The sequence below is a fragment of the Pan troglodytes genome, chromosome 3 (genome assembly GCF_028858775.2).
Source record: "Pan troglodytes isolate AG18354 chromosome 3, NHGRI_mPanTro3-v2.0_pri, whole genome shotgun sequence".
Classification (NCBI taxonomy): Eukaryota; Metazoa; Chordata; class Mammalia; order Primates; family Hominidae; genus Pan; species Pan troglodytes.
The window spans coordinates 159,460,516-159,474,446 of record NC_072401.2 but is presented as its reverse complement, the minus strand read 5'-3'; the positions used below and the strand labels follow the sequence as shown (position 1 = coordinate 159,474,446).

General features: G+C 36.5%; 1 long non-coding RNA gene across 2 annotated transcripts in view; it reads left to right on the top strand.

Moving 5' to 3' along the window:
- LOC107974460 (uncharacterized) overlaps window positions 1-13,524 on the top strand; it is a 380,241-nt gene extending 366,717 nt beyond the window's left edge. For both annotated transcript variants that reach the window (XR_010156735.1, XR_008547646.2), the window contains exon 6: window positions 13,422-13,524. This is a non-coding gene — a long non-coding RNA (uncharacterized LOC107974460). The remainder of the gene's footprint in view (window positions 1-13,421) is intronic.
- The last annotated feature ends 407 nt before the right edge of the window (window positions 13,525-13,931 follow it).

The window sequence follows — 13,931 nt, the reverse complement described above, 5'->3', positions numbered from 1 at the left end:
TTTCAGTCCTCAGACTGGAAAAATTAATGTCTGGATTCACCAAACACTGACATAAGTGTGAAGAAGTAGAAACCCTTGGACATAGCTGGTTAGAATGTAAATTGGTACACATATTTTGGATAAAAATATTTTTTAATACATTTAATAACATTTTAATAATGTTTAATACACTTAACTTGTGCATATCCTAGCAATTTTACTTCAAAATATTTACCTTTGAGACACACTTCTATGCTTGAGACACTAACAAAACCATTTTTCTTAGCAGAGATTGTAACAATAAAAAAGAATAAATATAAATTTCCCTTAGTAGACAAATGAGTAAACTATTTTGTTCATATTTGCAATATTTTGCTGCAGTTAACTTTAAAAAACCCACTTTACCGTATCAACATGTATGTAACTTAAAAACATTATGTTCAATCTAAAAAAAAATTACAATGTGATAGAAACTGTATGTTGCCATTAACATAAAATTTAAACCTGAAGACTAATAGTATGTACATTTTTATTCATATCTACATACATAGTAAAGATACCAAAACATATAGGATTCAAACACATCAACTTTAGGATGGTATTTATTTAGAGGTTAGGAGAAAGGTTATCCTGGCACTATACTATTGTAATTTTTTTTAATAAGAAGGAAATGGTGTGAAGCAAACTCTGAAAAATATTAATACATTTAAAATCTCCATGCAAGTACAAAGGATCTGATATACTATTTTCTGTATTTTTGAAAGACTGAAATTTACCATAAATATACAAGTTATGTGTTACAGCATTTTCCCATAACCTCATGTTTACAGATGTATCATTATTTTATGAAAGTCATTTAAAAATTAGTTCATAACTGATTTCTAAAGTAAACATATATGTATAATGCTATAAGTTAGAATGCAAAATTATCCTGCTTTTCTGCTTCCAAAGAAATATATTTTATAACATCTTCACAGAAGATTTTGAAAGTGTCCTCTCTTCAGTCTGTGAAATGCCAAAGTTCATCTTGTTATGGGAATTCCCACTATGACAGATGTCTTAGCTCTAATTTGTGATGAAGGTGTGAGAACAGAGTTATGGCTTGATTTTTAGATGTGTCAATGTGAGAAAATAAAAAAAGGTGGTTACACGAAGAGATTGCAACTCAGAGGTGCCAAACAAAATGTAATTTTGGAAAGAAATAGTCTCTATAGAACTCTTTTTTTTTTCACTGTAGTCTAAAAACTTTCCAAATACTGTTTCCTCATATAAATAGAAGATCAAAATAAATGATTTGAATTTTAATGTTGCCAGAAATGCAATGCAGTTCCCTTTGAAGGAAGGATTTAAAGATTTTTTTTTTAACTGTAATTTCCCCTTTAATTTGGAAACTCAGATTTACCTTTGAGGCAGAGGACTATTTTTACCAGGGGACGGGAAGGAGGAATGGTAAAGCTGCTTTAGTGAGCTCCTTAAATTATATAACTGTAAGCCAGGAAAGTTAAGTTGACAGAATGCAGCCAAGAAAGTTCTCACCAAGATTCTTTCTTACAAAAATAAAATATATAAATATTTAATCAAAACTGTGTCCCTAGAAGTTAGTTTTTTGTCTAATTTTAATGTTCACTTGTATATCTGTAACCTAAAACTTGTTAAATTTTTGACTTGAGTGGGTGTCATGTAGATCTGTGAGTGTTTGCGTGTGGTAGCATAGGGGTGTGTGTGTGTGTGTGTGTGTGTGTGTAGTGTTCAGCTATTGTCTCAGCTCTAGTTCATAAGAGAATAATGGTTTATACTGGACTACAGTCAGATGCACATGCAGGCTCTGACTTCTCTTTACCTCAACATGGAAAAAAGTTTGTAAAAAGAACCGGATCCTTGGGCATTAAACAAGAAAACGTAGTTTTGGTTTACACAATGGTTCCTGAGTTAAAAATAAATCAACAGGATGTTGGGAAATGTCTTTTAGTAGTAGTATTACAATTTTCCTCACTGGAGCAGATGACATCCTTGTGGATAAAATAGGACACTTCTTCAGATGTTGATGGTCCTACTGTCAGTGATACTATGAAGAAAGAGGTTTCCCCTTAAAGAGAAAATGGTTTCTTCTTTCTACAGGGTCTAGGGTCACTGGGCCACATATTAGGAATATTACTATAAGCTGCTAATTTTCCTTTGTTCCAGCCCTCTCCCGCAGCTCACGAGACATCCCCACCATTACTACTTACGGCAACTCACAGCTCTCCAACATCTCAACATATTCCTAAATAGTTCCGCAGGCATAAAGCCCTGCCCCTGCCTAAAGCCTCAAGTCACTTGATGTGGGATATCCAATGCTCCAGGTAAAGGTGAAGAGCTATTTTGCAGGGAAAAGCAGAAGCAGCCAAACCCAATACCCTTCAAAGAGGGACAGTCCTGAGACCATATGCCTACACCATTAACATTGTAGGGCTCTTACTATTGGAAATGAAGCAGGAATCTCTCGCCCACATAAGACACACCACAGATACAACACAATTTGATGGCCGTGAGGAAGACAGGCAGGCACCTTGAGAAATTCTCACATACAAAGCCCAGGCACACGGGGCTTGCCTAAGACTGGCACAAGACCAAGATAACAGAAAGCCCTCCACCACAAGCCTAGTGAGATTGAAGCAACAAGTAATAGCAGTCTACAACTGGGGGCAGTGCAATTGTGGGATGAGCAACTTCCTTTGTAGCACAGGTGTGCAGAGATGGCTGAGAAATGCAAGGAAACTGTCAGTGCAGGGAAACTAACAGTGAATCAGGGCTATTGAAATACACACATGCACACACACACACAAACACACACACACAAACAAACACACACACACACACACAAACCAGCACACCAGGCCCATCCTTAAGGGCAAGGCAATTATAGAAGGATTTGAAGCATTTGTGCACTACTGGTGACCATAGCAACAACAAAACTTAAATACAGATTCATCTCTGACAACATTGACTTCTTCACTCATAGCCTGACGGAAGAAAATCGTGCCCATTTTTCAGCATGCGTATTATTTGTATCAGTCTTTACTGTTATATACATGATATTTAGTATTCAATCAAAATTTATGAGGAAAAATGGAAAGAAAATTCTATTATCAGGAATAAAAACAGTCAAGAGAACAAACTCAGATGACCCATATGTTGCAATTATCAGTAAAACAGTTTTTAAAACCATAATTAATATGTTAAAGAGTCTAGTGGAAAACAGATAACATGCATGCACAGATGGAGGATTGAAATAGAGATAGGAACCACAAGAAAATGTCAAATAGAAATTCAATAAGTAAAAAACAGAGTATTAGAGATGAATAGTTCCGTTTTGGGGGCTCAACAATAGAGCAGACACAACAAAAGAAAAATTACTTCTGTTTAATTTAGGCAAATTGAAATACAAAAGGAATACAGAACAAGAACTGAGCATTCCTGATATGGAGGAAAATATCAAACTGTCTGGCATTTGAGTAGTTATTATCCCAAAAGAAGAAGTGAGGAAGAATCCAGTGAAGAAGTATTTAAAGAGATAACAACTGAGCATTTTCCAAAACTAATAAAGGCCGTCAAACTACATATCCAAAAAGCCAGAGGACACCCTAGAAAGATAGGCACAAATGAAAACAAATAAAAATACATATACACATTATAGTCAAAATAGTGATTACTAAGGATAAAAAAAAATCTTGAAAGCAGATAGAGATAAAAGATAAATAACATGCGGAGGAGTAAAAACAAGAGTTGTAAGACAAATGTCAATATACAACAATCAATTATGCAACGCAATTCCTATCAAAATCCCAACAGAATTTTCTGAGGATATATAAAAGCCTGTATTAAAATGTGTATAAGAAAGTACATAAATTAGAATAGCTAGAAAAATATTTTAAAGGAAGAATAAATTTGGAGTACTTACACTACATAATTTTAAGATATTATCATTACCATAATTAAGTCACTGGAAGGCTAGAAATGGGGTACACATATAAATCAATGAAAAAGAATAGAGAACCAAGCAATAGAGCTAAACAAATATATTCAACTGATTTTTGATAGAGATGCAAATACAATTCAGTAAAGAAAAAATGTCTCTTCAACAAATGGTCTGGAACAACTGGACATCAATAATCAAAGAGAAATCTTGACACATACCTTATACATTATACCAATAGTGACTCAATGTAGATCATAGATCTAAATGTAAAACTATAAAACTTATAAAAGAGAACATAAGAGAAAATCTTCTTGATGCATGGTTAGTTAATGAGTTCTTAGACATGACACCAAATTCATGATCCATGAAAGAAAAATAAATTGATAAAACAATTTTAACTTCATTATAATTAAAAATTAGTTTTGCAAGTTCCTGTGGGTCTATAGTTATTTCAAATAGGAAGGTAAAATAAATAACTGTATTTCTATAGTCTAGCAATGAAAAGGCCATTTATGATTTGTATTTTATATACTGATTAGCTTTATATACTGATGAATACAAAATACTGATGAGAGTAATCAAAAAAGACCTAAACAAATGAAAATCTATCAGTTTTTGACAAGATTAATTATAAATTTATATGGAATAGCACAAAAATTAGAATAGTCGAAACAAGTTGGAAAAGAAGAACAAATCTGGAGACTGCACGCTACCTGATTTCAAGATTTACAGCTGCAGTAAATTAGGGGATATCTTACTTGTGGATGATAAATAAGTAAATGAAAGCTGCTCAAAATAATTAGTCATTAGAGAAATGCAAACTAAACTACACACGCACAACCCGTCCCCTACCCCAGCCCCAAAACAATAGATAACACCATGTACCGATGAGGATGCGAAGCAAGTCGAATTCTTAGTCACTGTTTGTGAGAATGCAAAATGGCACAGCCACTTTGGAAACTGTTGAGCAGTTTCTTGTACAGTTAAACATACTCTCACCTTTTGATTCAGCAATCCTACTTGGAGAGTTTACTCAAGATAAATGAAAACATACATTCACAAAATAACCTTTACGAGGAAGTTTATAGCAGTTTTATTAATAACTATCTCAAACTATAAACAACTCAAATGTTCATCAACTAGTAAATAGATAAACCAGTTGTGGAATAGCCATTAAATGGAATATGAGTGAGCAATAAAACACAATGAAAAAATTATTCAATTTTTAAATGAATTATATTAAGTGAACTATCCCAAATTCAAAGCCTATAAACTGTATAACTTCATTTATGTGACATTTTGGAAAGGCAAACTGTTAGGGCAGAAAACAATATCAATTGTAACCTGAGCCAGGATGTTGGATAATTGAGCTGATCGTAAAGGAACCCTAGAGAATTTCGGGGGGAGTGAGTGAATTTCTCTGTATCTTGTTGTTGTGGTGGTTACATAACTGTATGAGTTTGTAAAAATTCACAGAACTGTATATTCAAATAGGGTGAAAGCCTCAATAAGTCTGGCCTCAATTGAACCATGAGAAACTAAGATAGTCTGAACCATTCTTCACACAAATCCACAAAGAGGAAAGAAGTTTCTTTGTGTAGAGGTCAGTTAGCGGAATGGGGGCCAGCCATACATAGAGGACTGCTGAGACCTGTGTAGTGAGTGATCCCCAAAAAGCCCTTGGCAGAGAAAAGCAGCAAAGTAGAAAGACAAGAATGGCAAAGTAGAGGTGCCTGAGGACATATTTGGAATATATGTGCGGAAGTATTCTGAGGCCCTTCCCCAAATTACTGGAGGGTTTTTTGAGTTAAGATATTTGCTGACACATGGGTGAAGGCATATGCTCTAATAGTGTTAAAATCATAATTTTTATTCATGGTTTGGTGATGCCTGGAGCATATAGATTTCATAAATCACGCACACACTCACACACAAACACATATGTCATCTTTATATTTACCCATGTTATTTTCAAATCTATGTGATTTTATTTTTTTTTATTCTGAATGGTAGAGCCAAGAAAATGAACTATGCCAGAGTGCAGACTTCAGAACAACTGTTTCTATATGAAGGCAAGAGTAGCTTGCAGAATTGTTTCCACAAATGTGAGCATGGTAATTGTGATCATTTTGTTCTATCTTTTGTAAGTGTTCTAAAATGAACAAAATATCATCTGTTCTCACACTAAGTGAAGCTGAAGTCTCTTTGGGATTTTGAACACTGAATAGAAAGAAAAAGAGTTAAAAGAGCAATAAAATGTAGCTGAGTTATAGTGTTGAATGTTGAAACATTAAAATATGCAAAAGTGGTCACAGGTAGCAGAGGTGTTGGGGGATCACAACTGTAACCTGGGGCCTAAAATTGTTTTACGTTCTAGACATCCTTACAGTTCCTGTGTTACAGTCCAGTCATGATGAGTCCTGGCTATGCTGTAGTCACGTTTAAAAATTTTGTTTTTGCATTGCCATGAGATCTTGTCATGGGAATATTTTTTTTAAATTAAGGTGCCCTCAGTGTGCTTCTGTCTGACATGTTTTAAAACAAACTAATCAATGGTTGAGTCAAGCTTTCTGTGTCTTGTTTTAAATTCCAATAACTAGGTTTAATCCTTGATCCAGATACCAAGTGTCAAATATATATTCCAGACCAAATTCAGGAATACATATTTTATTCTTGCCCCACAGAGACTGGGGAGTGCCTCTTTCATTTCAGTTCTCCACAGTGATTTAAGTCCTGCCTGGTAATTTAACTTCCATCCTTAGAGATGTAGCACCTGCTGCTGGGTCAGCCTGCATCCTTTTATACAGAGTACCTTCAGCCTACCTATAACTATTCTTCAATTATCTTCCAAGACAGACTCTATCACTGATGGGTGAAATTGCTTATTACCTATTTTCTGCCATCATACATTCTGCATATCATGCTCTTTCTGTACAGTCAGGTTTCCTCCTATCACATGTAACTGGCTCCTGTTTTGCTTTAAACAAATCATTTTTTATTTTCTTCTTCCTGGGAACACAGAAATACTGCATTTTCTAGCCTATCATGAGGTTATCTGGTATTGATATGAGTAGTTCCTGTCAATGAACTGTGAAGGGAGGTCCGATGTGTCCTTTAGGGGTTATCATAGAGCAGCTGAGAGTTCTCCACATTCTCTCTTCCTTTGAAGCAGTGATTGTGCAGTCAAATGATGAGATGGTTAAGCCACGGGATGGAAAAAACCAAAACAAAACTGGATTGATGGTACACTTGGAGAAGGAGCCTGGGGAGTAGCTTGACCTGAATTGTAAGTGTAGCACGAATGAGAAAAAAGCCTGTCAAGTGTGAAACCACTGATGTTTTGGAGTTTGTTACTTATGTCACTCATTGTTTGTGTTTAGTTCATAAATCTAGTCTCTTAAGGCCTGCCTGTCACATAGTCATATATAACTACCAACTACTGTTAATTCTGTACACTGATTCAAACTTTTTACAGCTAAAAATACCCTTGAAGGGTCATGGCATGCCACTATACCTTGTGATGTCCCCATGGCACTAAAAAAATTGTGAAGTAGATTATATTTGTTTTTGCTGATTAAGTTGCCCCATCAATTCCACCACATCCCCTTTTCAAACCTTAGTAAAGATCTTTCTACTCTTAAGAGCCTTTATGTTTAATGAAATGAGTTGAGTTCTATTTTTACTATCATATCTAAGAGTATTTTAATAAAGAAATAAGATTTGGTTTATTGGAATTTTGATAGTAATGCATAAGGAATTCATCTGGAGGTTACACATTTCATCCTGTCTTAGACCTTATCACAATGAATATTTTTCATCACGAGATCTCTCTGGTATTGAACTATAAGAAAAAAAGTGAAATGTAAGTGAAGAAAAAGTCCCAGCCTGGGACTTCAAAAGGCTGTAGAATGAAATTTCAGTCCTCTAAAATTAGAAGGATGTTTCAGTTTTCAATCTTTTATTTTAAATTTTGTTGTATATAATCATATACATAATTATTATTGATTCTGTATATATCAATATGCATATAGAATAAATTAATATTATATATAATATAGTCTAGATTTAATTATGTATAATTAAAATGGTGAGTAGAAGGTGACTAGATACATTTTCACATATAGTCACATATTGTAAGCCATTTACGGAGGCTTCAAATTCCAATGCACATATAACTTTTCAAAGGTCAATGCATGTTGAAAGATACATTGAATGTTTTAATAATAAAATTCCCATACGACAATACTCTTTTGTCATTACTTCACAAAGATGGACTTCTAGGAGCTAGTATATAGATTATTTGCAAAATTAAAATATAAACAGATAATTCTCTATTTTTATTTGGTGGCAGTCAGATAATCTAAGCCTAAAGTGCTAAATAGAATTCTGCAACTCTGGCATTAGTTGCAAGTATTTATGCTCTATAAAGCTAATAAGATTTTTAATCATATGGCATTTCTGTGTGACTTGGGTTTTAATTAGACTGCAATATTAAAATATCACTAAGTAATAAAACTGCAAAAGAAATTATTTGCCTTCTTTGATAATTTACAGAATATTTATTATTGCAAAATATTCCCTTTTAGTCAAGCTTAATTGAGAAATAAAGTAGGATAATGGAGAATCCACAGAAACCTGTAGAGTTCTACAGTTCATAAAATTATAGCATGAAAAACAATCCGATTTAAAATCTGCTTATTATACGTTTTAAATATCCGCCGACCTTCAAGTTTTTTCCATCTCCAACACTAACATTGTAGTTCAATTATCTTATTCATCTTACTTTACTTATCATCCAGACTGATATTTATTTTTTATTGTCTTTTTCTTTTTCACAAGTCAACCGGAGTGAACATTTTAAAACATAAATATTATCATGACAATCCTTCTTCAGTTCTATTGGCTGTTGCCCATTTTCACACCTATCCAGGGCATGAAAAATGGAGACTGCATTTCCTAGATGACTTTGCCAAAACGGTTCAGAAATTACTTAGATTCTACCCATATGATACAGTCTTACAGGGCAAGAGAAGCAGAGCAGTAGAATATATTCTTTAATAGCAGAGGCAATGGACAAATGGACTTGAGCATGAATGAAACTTTACAGTGATTAACCTGACTTTATTTCCCTCTTCGAGGGCCATAGAGTAGAGATGACAATTGTGGTGGCTTTCTCAACTTTACCAACCTCTATGTTTTATAGCAGCTTTTTTTTAAAACCTCTGTAGCACAGATTGAGAAGGGCACCTGAAAGATAATGATGGCCCTTTCTGGAGTTTGCTCTTTTAGTTCTTCCAACAGATTTGTTAGTGATTATTTCCCTGTATACAATAGTTTTTGTTTGACATAGACTGTTTTCTAGTTTCCTGACTTAATGCTGACTCATACTCACCCCTTAAAATTGTCAGTGGCTTTCTTTCTTTCTTTTTTTTTTTTTTGAGATGGAGCCTTGCTCTATCACCAGGCTGGAGAGTAGTGGCATGATCTCAGCTCACTGCAACCTCCACCTCCTGGGTTCAAGCTATTCTCCTGCCTCAGCCTCCTGAGTAGCTGGGGTTACAGGTGCCCACTACTACGCCCAGGTAATTTTTGGTATTTTTAGTAGAGACAGGGGTTTCACCATGTTGCTCAGGCTGGTCTCGAACTCCTGACCTCAGGTGATCCACCTGCCTCAGCCTCCCAAAGTGCTGGGATTACAGGCATGAGCCACCGTGCCCGGCCCCTTCAGTGGCTTTCTATTGCTTTATGGATGAAGCACAAAATACTCTACAAGGTTCTGGTCCAGCCTTTTCTAGAACCAGTCATCTGGAATTCTACAACTTCTGAAGTCTTCAAAAAGGCTCTGAACTCATTTGCAGTTTTCTGACATCAGGTATTGATCAGCATCCCTAACCCTGCCAGCACAGAAATAAATCACTACTTTCTAACGTCTTCACTTTCAGCTCACACTTTAAAAACGCTTCTAATAATGTTGCCAGAATTTTCTTCTTAATATTTCCCTGCTGAGAACATGTGATTATTCCCTAATGTCTACTAAAGAAGGTCCAAACTTGATCTTTGAAGTCAAATCACTGCTCTACATTATCCATATATATGTATGAACAAAATCAGGATGCTGGTTGCTTTCACCTAACAGTACTCTTACAAACTGTTTTCTGTCTGAGACACATCTTCCGCTCCAAGCCTACTCCAATTTCCATCTGTCAAAATCTTATCCCTGGCTCAAGAGGCTTATCAAAAGTGATTTAAACATTTCTAATGCTCCCAACAAGATGTATGTTACCATTGATATAGTTACACAGACAATTTGGCTTATGAGTATTGTGGTCTTTGTATTGATGTTCCTGACTTTACTATTTTCATCAAAAAACCAGTACAAGGGAGGCTATTATCAGTTATCCTGAAAAAATACTCAGATGCTATGACTAGGGCAATAAATCAACAATCTAATGTTTTTAATTAAGATGTAAAATAACTTAGGTAATCAAATATTTTCAAGACTGTCAGATATAAAAGATTGGTGGACAGAAGGCATGCCAGTCTTGCAAGCATATCAGGATATTCTTTATGATATATTAGGATTCAATATTTTCATTTATAAGTATCTTAATTCTCACCAAGAAAAAGCATATGAAATGTGATAACAAGTTGAGGGAGCTGCAGAGTACCTGTCTTAAGTAAAACCCATTGTTATATCAATGACTGCCTAGCATAATGTTTTGCATAAAATACTAATATCTGTATATTGAATTATAAAAGTTTTCAAATTATATGACATTGTTTTATTCTGAAAACAGCTGTATAAGCTATACATTATTATACACTTATATTTCAGGAAAAAAACACCTAATCTCTGAAGTGTCTAAATGACTCATCCAAGGCCAGGCATCATTGGAGATTCTTCTCATTTATATTTGGTCTACAATATAGTCTTATAAATTGGTTGACTAATTGAATTTAATCATAATTAAATAAAGAATTATAAAATGGAAAATTTTTCTTTATTTCCTTTATACTTGTTTTTTCGTTGGTGGTATGGTTTGGATCTGTGTTTCCAGCCAAACCTCATGATCAGTTGCAATCCCCAGTGTTGGACGTGGGGCATTGATATGGTTTGGCTGTGTCCCCACCCAAGTCTCATCTTGAATTCCCATGTGTTGTGGGAGGGACCTGGTGGGAGGTAATTGAATCATGGGGCAAGTCTTTCCTGCGCTGATCTCATGACAGTGAATAAGTCTCACAAGGTCTGATGGTTTTAAAAGGAGGAATTCCCCTGCACAAGCTCCTCTCTGCCTGCTGTCATTCATGTAATATGTGGCTCGCTCCTCCTGGCCTTCTGCCATGCTCATGAGGCTTCCCAGCCATGTGGAACTGTAAGTCCAATTAAACCTCTTTCTTTGTAAATTGCCCAGTCTTGGGTATGTCTTTATCAACAGTGTGAAAATGGACTGATACAGTCAATTGGTACCAGTAGAGTCAGGTGCTGCTGAAAAGATACCCAAAAATGTGGAAGTGACTTTGGAACTGGGTAATAGGCAGAAGTTGGAACAGTTTGGAGGCCTAGAAGAGGGCAGGAAAATGTGGGAAAGTTTGGAACTTCCTAGAGACTTGTTGAATGATTTGATCAAAAGCCTGATACTGATATAAATAATAAGGTCCAGGCCAGGTGGTCTCAGAAGTTGATGAGGAACTTGTTGGGAACTGGAGCAAAGGTGACTCTTGTTATGTTTACCAAAGAGACTGGTGACATTTTACCCTTGCCCTAGAAATTTGTGGAATTTTGAACTAGAGAGAGATGATTTAGCATATTTGGTGGAAGAAATTTCTAAGCAGCAAAGCATTCAAAATGTAACTTGGGTGCTGTTAAAGGCATTCAGTTTTATTAGGAAAGCAGAGTATAAAAGTTCAGAAAATTTGCAGCCTGACAATGTGATAGAAAAGAAAAATCAATTTTCTGAGGAGAAATGCAAGCCTGCAGAAATCTGCATAATTAATAAGGAGTCAAATATTAATCCCCAAGACAATGGGGAAAATGGCTCCAGGGCATGTCAGAGGTCTTCACAGCAGCCCCTCTGATCACAGGCCCAGAGGCCTAGGAGGAAAAAGTGGTTTCCTGGGCCAAGCCCAGGGTGCCCATGCTGTCTGCAGCTTAGGGGCTTGGTGCCGTAGGTTGCAGCCACTCCAGCCATGGATGAAAGGGGCCAATGTAGAGCTTGGGCTGTGGCTTCAGATGCTGCAAGTCTCAAGCCTTGGCAGTTTCCATGTGGTGTTGAGCCTGCCGGTACACAGAAGTCAAGAATTAAGATTTGTGAATCTCTGCCTAGATTTCAGAGGATGTACGGAAATGCCTGAATGTCCAGGCAGAAGTCCTTTGCAGGGTTGGGACTCTCATGGAGAAACTCTGCTAGGGCAGACCAGAAGGGAAATGTGGGAAGAAGCCCCTACACAGAGTCTCTAATGGGGCACTGCCTGGTGGAGCTGTGAGAAGAAGGACACCATCCTCCAGACCCCAGCATGGTAGACCCACTGACAGTTTGCACTGTGCACCTGAAAAGGCCGTAGACATTCAACGCCAGCCTGTGAAAGCAGCCAAGTGAGAGGCTGTACCCTGAAAAGCCACAGGGGTGATACCCACTTCTTTCATCAGAGTGACCTGGATGTGAGACATGGAGTCAAAGGAGATCATTTTGGAGCTTTAAGATTTAACTGCCCCGCTGGATTTTGGACTTCCATGGGGCCTGTAACCCTTTTGTTTTGGCCAGATCCTCCCACTTGAAATAGCTGTTTTTACCCAATGCCTGTACCTCCATTGTATCTAGGAAGTAAATGGTTTTGATTTTACAGGCTCATAGGAGGAAGGGACTTGCCTTGTCTTGAATGAGACTTTGGACTGTGGACTTTTGAGTTAATGCTGAAATGAGTTAAGACTTTGGGCGACTGTTGGAAAGGCGTGATTAGTTTTGAAAAGTGAGGACATGACATTTGGGAGGTTTCAGGGGCAGAATGATATGGTTTAGCTGTGCCCCTACCCAAATCTCATTGGAATTCCCATGTGTTCTGGGAGGGATCTGGTGGGAGGTAATTGAATCATAAGGCAAGTCTTTTCTGTGCTGTTACTCTGACAGCAAATAAGTGTCATGAAATCTGATGGTTTTAAAAAGAATTCCCCTTTGCCTGCTGCCATCCATGTAAGATGTGACTTGCTCCTCCTTGCATTTGGCCATGACTGTGAGGCTTCCCCAGCCATGTGGAACTGTAAGTCCAATTAAATCTCCTTCTTTTGTAAATTGCCCAGTCTTGGGTATGTCTTTATTAGCAGCATGAAAAACGACTGATACAGGCCTGATGGGAGGTGAATGGATCATAGAGTTCTCATGAATGGTTTAGCACCATTCCCCTTGGTACCGTCTACTGAGTTCTCATGATATCCGGTTGTTTAAAACTTTGTAACATCTCCCCAATCTCTCTCTTCCTCCTGTTACAGCCATGTGAAGTGCCTCACTCCCTGTTCACCTTCCACCATGATTTTAAGTTCTGTGAGGCCTCCCTAGAAGCTGATGCCACCATGCTTCCTGTACAACCTGCAGAATGGTGAGTCAATTAAACCTCTTTTCTTATAAATTAGCCAGTCTCATGTATTTCTTTATAGCAAACAGAGAATGGACTAATAATACTAATATAATGGCAATAGAGTAATTCAGGTGGTCCAATTCCTATGAAGATGTACCATAGGGGAATGTAGGATTGTGATCCAAATACATGAAGTTCTATCAGCAATAACCCTCTGTTCCTCATTTTTAAAGGGAAATAGTTGATATTCAAACAGATTCAGCCACAAAGCCTTTTAAGGGTGAAAAAAATCTATTTTTATTTTGACTGCTAAGAAAATAATGAGGCTAAGCTCATTAAAATTTCAGTAATGGAATCAAACCCTAGTTGTTCTATATAATCAAACTACATAAACCAAATGAAGTAATTTTATATAAATAATAAG